Consider the following 7500-nt stretch of genomic DNA (forward strand, 5'->3'; position numbering starts at 1 on the left):
GGGGTTTTCGGAGGCGTGGCGGGGTGCTGTGGAGGGAGCGGGGTTTTTCGAGGTGGGGTGCGGGGGGGCGTCGTGGGGGGGTGCGCCGTGTGGTGGGGGGGTGACGCGGGGTGGGGTGGGTCGAGCGGGGTTTTTGGAGGAGAGGTGGGGTGCTGTGGATGGAGCGCGGTCTTTCGAGGTGGGGTGGGGGGGGGGGGCGTCGTGGGGGGGTGCGGTGGGGTGGGGGGTGCGCCGTGACGCGGGGTGGGGTGGGTCGAGCGCGGTTTTTTGGAGGCGTGGCGGGGTGGTGTGGAGGGAGCGGGGTTTTTCGAGGTGGGGTGCGGGGGGGGCGTCGTGGGGGGGTGCGCCGTGTCATGGGGGAGTGACGCGGGGTTGGGGTGGTCAAGCGGGGTTTTTGGAGGAGAGGTGGGGTTTTTGGAGGAGAGGTGGGGTGCTGTGGAGGGAGCGGGGTTTTTCGAGGTGGAGTGCGGGGGGGCGTCGTGGGGGGGTGACGCGGGGTGGGGGTGGTCGAGCGGGGTTTTTGGAGGAGAGGTGGGGTGCTGTGGAGGGAGCGCGGTTTTTCGAGCTGGGGTGCGGGGGGGCGTCGTGGGGGGGTGCGGTGGGGTGGGGGGGTGCGCCGTGTCGTGGGGGAGTGACGCGGGGTTGGGGTGGTCAAGCGGGGTTTTTGGAGGAGAGGTGGGGTGCTGTGGAGGGAGCGGGGTTTTTCGAGGTGGGGTGCGGGGGGGCGTCCTGGGGGGTGACGCGGGGTGGGGGTGGTCGAGCGGGGTTTTTGGAGGAGAGGTGGGGTGCTGTGGAGGGAGCGCGGTTTTTCGAGGTGGGGTGCGGGGGGGCGTCGTGGGGGGGTGCGGTGGGGTGGGGGGGTGCGCCGTGTCGTGGGGGGTGACGCGGGGTGGGGTGGGTCGAGCGGGGTTTTCGGAGGCGTGGCGGGGTGCTGTGGAGGGAGCGGGGTTTTTCGAGGTGGGGTGCGGGGGTGCGCCGTGTCGTGGGGGGGGTGACGCGGGGTGGGGTGGGTCGAGCGGGGTGGGGTGGGTCGAGCGGGGTTTTTGGAGGAGAGGTGGGGTGCTGTGGAGGGAGCGGGGTTTTTCGAGGTGGGGTGCGGGGGGGCGTCCTGGGGGGTGACGCGGGGTGGGGGTGGTCGAGCGGGGTTTTTGGAGGAGAGGTGGGGTGCTGTGGAGGGAGCGCGGTTTTCCGAGGTGGGGTGCGGGGGGGCGTCGTGGGGGGGTGCGCCGTGTCGTGGGGGGGTGCGCCGTGTCGTGGGGGAGTGACGCGGGGTTGGGGTGGTCAAGCGGGGTTTTTGGAGGAGAGGTGGGGTGCTGTGGAGGGAGCGGGGTTTTTCGAGGTGGGGTGCGGGGGGGCGTCCTGGGGGGTGACGCGGGGTGGGGGTGGTCGAGCGGGGTTTTTGGAGGAGAGGTGGGGTGCTGTGGAGGGAGCGCGGTTTTCCGAGGTGGGGTGCGGGGGGGCGTCGTGGGGGGGTGCGCCGTGTCGTGGGGGGGAGACGCGGGGTGGGGTGGGTCGAGCGGGGTTTTCGGAGGCGTGGTGGTGTGGCGTGGAGGGAGCGGGGTTTTTCGAGGTGGGGTGCGGGGGGGGGCGTCGTGGGGGGGTGCGGTGGGGTGGGGGGGTGCGCCGTGTCGTGGGGGGGTGACGCGGGGTGGGGTGGGTCGAGCGGGGTTTTTTGAGGTGGGGTGCGGGGGGGGGGGGGGGGATATGCGCCGCGTCGTGGGGGGGTGCGCCGTGTCCTGGGGGAGTGACGCGGGGTTGGGTGGGTCGAGTGGGGTTTTTCGAGGTGGGGTGCGGGGGGGGGGGATATGCGCCGCGTCGTGGGGGGGTGCGGTGGGGTGTGGGGGGTGTGCCGTGTCGTGGGGGGCTGACGCGAGGTGGGGTGGGTCGAGCGGGGTTTTCGGAGGAGTGGTGGGGTGGTATGGAGGGAGCGGGGTTTTTCGAGGTGGGGTGCGGGGCGTCGTCGTTGGGGGGTGCGGTGGGGTGGGGGGTGCGCCGTGTCGTGGGGGGGAGACGCGGGGTGGGGTGGGTCGAGCGGGGTTTTCGGAGGCGTGGTGGTGTGGCGTGGATGGAGCGGGGTTTTTCGAGGTGGGGTGCGGGGGGGGGCGTCGTGGGGGGGTGCGGTGGGGTGGGGGGGTGCGCCGTGTCGTGGGGGGGTGACGCGGGGTTGGGTGGGTCGAGCGGGGTTTTTCGAGGTGGGGTGCGGGGGGGCGTCGTGGGGGGGTGCGGTGGGGTGGGGGGGTGCGCCGTGTCCTGAGGGAGTGACGCGGGGTTGGGTGGGTCGAGCGGGGTTTTTCGAGGTGGGGTGCGGGGGGGGGGGGGGGGGATATGCGCCGCGTCGTGGGGGGGTGCGGTGGGGTGTGGGGGGTGTGCCGTGTCGTGGGGGGCTGACGCGAGGTGGGGTGGGTCGAGCGGGGTTTTCGGAGGAGTGGTGGGGTGGTATGGAGGGAGCGGGGTTTTTCGAGGTGGGGTGCGGGGCGTCGTCGTTGGGGGGTGCGGTGGGGTGGGGGGTGCGCCGTGTCGTGGGGGGGAGACGCGGGGTGGGGTGGGTCGAGCGGGGTTTTCGGAGGCGTGGTGGTGTGGCGTGGATGGAGCGGGGTTTTTCGAGGTGGGGTGCGGGGGGGGGCGTCGTGGGGGGGTGCGGTGGGGTGGGGGGGTGCGCCGTGTCGTGGGGGGGTGACGCGGGGTTGGGTGGGTCGAGCGGGGTTTTTCGAGGTGGGGTGCGGGGGGGCGTCGTGGGGGGGTGCGGTGGGGTGGGGGGGTGCGCCGTGTCCTGAGGGAGTGACGCGGGGTTGGGTGGGTCGAGCGGGGTTTTTCGAGGTGGGGTGCGGGGGGGGGGGGGGGGGATATGCGCCGCGTCGTGGGGGGGTGCGGTGGGGTGTGGGGGGTGTGCCGTGTCGTGGGGGGCTGACGCGAGGTGGGGTGGGTCGAGCGGGGTTTTCGGAGGCGTGGTGGGGTGGTATGGAGGGAGCGGGGTTTTTCGAGGTGGGGTGCGGGGCGGCGTCGTTGGGGGGTGCGGTGGGGTGGGGGGTGCGCCATGTCGTGGGGGGGTGACGCGGGGTGGGGTGGGTCGAGCAGGGTTTTCGGAGGCATTTGTGGTGTGGCGTGGAGGGAGCGGGGTTTTTCGAGGTGGGGTGCGGGGGGGGGGGGGCGTCGTGGGGGGGTGCGGTGGGGTGGGGGGGTGTGCCGTGTCATGGGGGTGGCGCGGGGTTGGGTTGGGTGGGGGAGTGACGAGGGGGGAAGGGGCGAAATTTGGAGGGGGGGGCGAATTTTTGGGGCGGGGGGGGGGAGGGGTGGGGTGGTGTGTGTTGAGGGGGGGGCGAAATTTCGAGGGGGGGAAGGGGAGGGGTGGTGTGGTGTGGTGTGGTGTGGTGTGTGTTGAGGGGGGGGGGGGATTTTTGAGGGGGGGGGGGGGAGGGGTGGTGTGGTGTGGTGTGTGTTGAGGGGGGGGGGGTGGTGTGTGTTGAGGGCGGGGGGGGGGGGGATTTTTTTGGGGGGGGGGAGGGGTGGTGTGGTGTGGGGTGGTGTGTGTTGAGGGGGGGGGGGCGAATTTTTGGGGGGGGGGGGGAGGGGTGGGGTAATGTGTGTTGAGGGGTGGGCGAAATTTGGAGGGGGGGAAGGGGAGGGGTGGTGTGGTGTGTGTTGAGGGGGGGGGGGGGGGATTTTTGAGAGGGGGGGGAGGGGTGGTGTGGTGTGTGTTGAGGGGGGGGGGGGAAAGGGTGGGGAGGTGTGTATTGAGGGGGGGGGCGAATTTTTGGGGGGGGGGGGGAGGGGTGGTGTGTGTTGGGGCCGGGGGGTGGGGGGCAAATTTTGGAGGGGGGGGGAGGGGTGGTGTGGTGTGGTGTGTGTTGAGGGGGGGGGGGAGAATTTTGGAGGAGAGGTGGGGTGGTGTGGGTGTGTTGAGGGGGGGGGGAGGGGTGGTGTGGTGTGTGTTGAGGGGGGGGCGGGGTGGTGTGGTGTGTGTTGAGGGGGGGGCGGGGAATTTTTGAGGGGGGGGAGCGGTTGTGTGGTGTGTGTTGGGGGGGGGGGTGGGGTGGTGTGTGTTGGGGGGGGGGGGGATTTTTGGGGGGGGGGGGGGGGAGGGGTGGTGTGGTGTGTGTTGAGGGGGGGGGGGGAAAGGGTGGGGAGGTGTGTATTGAGGGGGGGGGCGAATTTTTGGGAGGGGGGGGGAGGGGTGGTGTGTGTTGGGGCCGGGGGGTGGGGGGGCAAATTTTGGAGGGGGGGGGAGGGGTGGTGTGGTGTGGTGTGTGTTGAGGGGGGGGGGGGAGAATTTTGGAGGAGAGGTGGGGTGGTGTGGGTGTGTTGAGGGGGGGGGGAGGGGTGGTGTGGTGTGTGTTGAGGGGGGGGCGGGGTGGTGTGGTGTGTGTTGAGGGGGGGGCGGGGAATTTTTGAGGGGGGGGGAGCGGTTGTGTGGTGTGTGTTGGGGGGGGGGTTGGGGTGGTGTGTGTTGGGGGGGGGGGGGGGGGGGGATTTTTGGGGGGGGGGGGGAGGGGTGGTGTGGTGTGTGTTGAGGGGGGGGGGGAGGGGATTTTTGAGGGGGCGGGGAGGGGTGGTGTGGTGTTTGTTGAGGGGGGGGGGGGTGGGGAGGTGTGTATTGAGGGGGGGGGGGGGCGCGAATTTTTGGGGGGGGGTGGGAGGGGTGGTTTGTGTTGGGGGCGGGGGGGGGGGGGGGGGGGGAAATTTTGGAGGGGGGGAGGGGGTGTGTGGTGTGGTGTGTGTTGAGGGGGGTGGCCGAATTTTGGGGGGGGGGGGGGGGGGTGGGGTGGTGTGTGTTGGGGGGGGGGGGCGAATTTTTTGGGGGCGGGGGGGGGGGAGGGGTGGGGTGGAGTGTGTTGAGGGGGGGGCGAAATTCGGAGGGGGGGAAGGGGACGGGTGGTGTGGTGTGTGTTGAGGGGGGGGGATTTTTGAGGGAGGGGGAGGGGTGGTGTGGTGTGGTGTGTGTTGAGGGGGGGGGGGGAATTTTTGAGGGGGGGGAGGCGTGGTGTGGGGTGGTGTGTGTTGAGGGGGGGGGCGAATTTTTGGGGGGGGAAGGGGCGAAATTTGGACGGGGGGGGGGGGGGGGGAGGGGTGGGGTGGTGTGTGTTGAGGGGAAGGCGAAATTTGGAGGGGGGAAGGGGAGGGTTGGTGTGGTGTGTGTTGAGGGGGGGGGGGGGGATTTTTGAGGGGTGGGGGGGGCGAATTTTGGAGGGGGGGGGAGGGGTGGTGTGTGTTGAGGGGGGGGCCAATTTTTTGGGGGGGGGGGCAAAATTTGGAGGGGGGGGGGGAGGGGTGGTGTGGTGTGGTGTGTGTTGGGGGGGGGGATTTTTGAGGGGGGGGGGGGGGAGGGGTGGTGTTTTGTGTGTTGAGGGGGGGGGGGGGGGATTTTTGAGGGGGGGGGAGGGGTGGTGTGGTGTGTTTTGAGGGGGGGGGGGGGATGTGGTGGTGTGTGTTGGGGGGGGGGGGAAATTTTTGGGGGGGGGGAGGGGAGGTGTGGGGTGGTGTGTGTTGAGGGGGGTGGGGGGCGAATTTTGGAGGGGGGGGGAGGGGTGGTGTGGTGTGGTGTGTGTTGAGGGGGGGGCCAATTTTTTTGGGGGGGGGGGGGGGGGGCAAAATTTGGAGGGGGGGGGGGGAGGGGTGGTGTGGTGTGGTGTGTTTTGAGGGGGGGGGGGGAGGGGTGGTGTTTTGTGTGTTGAGGGGGGGGGGGGGGGGGAATTTTTGAGGGGGGGGGAGGGGTGGTGAGGTGTGTGTTGGGGGGGGGGATTTTTGGGGGGGGGAGGGGTGGTGTGGGGTGGTGTGTGTTGAGGGGGGTGGGGGGGGGAGGGGTGGTGTGGTGTGGTGTGTGTTGAGGGAGGGGGGGGGGGGGAATTTTTGGGGGGGAGAAGGGGCGAAATTTGGAGGGGGGGGGGGAGGGGTGGGGTGGTGTGTGTTGAGGGGGGGGCGAAATTTGGAGGGGGGGAAGGGGAGGGGTGGTGTGGTGTGGTGTGGTGTGTGTTGAGGGGGGGGGGGAAGGGTGGGGAGGTGTGTATTGAGGGGGGGGGGGGGGGCGAATTTTTGGGGGGGGGGGAGGGGTGGTGTGTGTTGGGGGCGGGGGGGGGGGGAAGGGTGGGGAGGTGTGTATTGAGGGGGGGGGGGCGAATTTTGGGGGGGGGGGGGGGGAGGGGTGGTGTGGTGTGGTGTGGTATGTGTTGAGGGGGGTGGCCAAATTTTTTGGGGGGGAGGGGTGGTGTGGTGTGTGTTGAGGGGGGGGGTGGGGTGGTGTGTGTTGAGGGGGGGGGGGGGGGGGCGAATTTTGGAGGGGGGGGGAGGGGTGGTGTGGTGTGGTGTGTGTTGAGGGGGGGGGGGAGGGGTGGTGTGGTGTGTGTTGGGGGGGGGGGGTGGGGTGGTGTGTGTTGAGGGGGGAGGGGTGGGAAATTTTTGGGGGGGGGGCGAATTTTGGAGGGGGGGGGGGGGAGCGGTGGTGTGGTGTGGTGTGTGTTGAGGGGGGGGCGAATTTTTGGGGCGGGGGGGGAGGGGTGTTGTGGTGTGTGTTGAGGGGGGGGGGGATTTTTGAGGGGGGGGGGAGGGGTGGTGTGGTGTGTGTTGAGGGGGGGGGTGGGGTGGTGTGTGTTGAGGGGGGGGGGGGGGGGGGGGGGGCGAATTTTGGAGGGGGGGGGGGAGGGGTGGTGTGGTGTGGTGTGTGTTGAGGGGGGGGGCCAATTTTTTGGGGGGGGGGGCAAAATTTGGAGGGGGGGGGGGGGGATTTTTGAGGGGGGGGGAGGGGTGGTGTGGTGTGTGTTGAGGGGGGGGCGGGGAATTTTTGAGGGGGGGGGGAGGGGTTGTGTGGTGTGTGTTGTGGGGGGGGGGGTGGGGTGGTGTGTGTTGAGGGGGGCGGGGGGGGGATTTTTTTGGGGGGGGGGGGGAGGGGTGGTGTGGTGTGGTGTGTGTTGAGGGGGGGGGGGATTTTTGAGGGGGGGGGAGGGGTGGTGTGGTGTGTGTTGAGGGGGGGGCGGGGAATTTTTGAGGGGGGGGGAGGGGTTGTGTGGTGTGTGTTGTGGGGGGGGAGGGGGTGGGGTGGTGTGTGTTGAGGGGGGCGGGGGGGGATTTTTTGGGGGGGGGGGGGGGGAGGGGTGGTGTGGTGTGGTGTGTGTTGAGGGGGGGGGGGGATTTTTGAGGGGGGGGAGGGGTGGTGTGGTGTGTGTTGAGGGGGGGGCGGGGAATTTTTGAGGGGGGGGGAGGGGTTGTGTGGTGTGTGTTGTGGGGGGGGGGGGGTGGGGTGGTGTGTGTTGAGGGGGGCGGGGGGGTGATTTTTTGGGGGGGGGGGGGGGGGGGGAGGGGTGGTGTGGTGTGGTGTGTGTTGAGGGGGGGGGGGGATTTTTGAGGGGGGGGGAGGGGTGGTGTGGTGTTTGTTGAGGGGGGGGGGGGGGTGGGGAGGTGTGTATTGAGGGGGGGGGGGGCGCGAATTTTTGGGGGGGGGGGGGGGGGGGCAAATTTTGGAGGGGGGGAGGGGGTGTGTGGTGTGGTGTGTGTTGAGGGGGGTGGCCGAAT

The sequence above is a fragment of the Lygodium microphyllum genome, chromosome 16, assembly GCF_053477565.2.
Source record: "Lygodium microphyllum isolate KBCC chromosome 16, Lygodium_microphyllum_v1.1.10, whole genome shotgun sequence".
Lineage (NCBI taxonomy): Eukaryota > Viridiplantae > Streptophyta > Polypodiopsida > Schizaeales > Lygodiaceae > Lygodium > Lygodium microphyllum.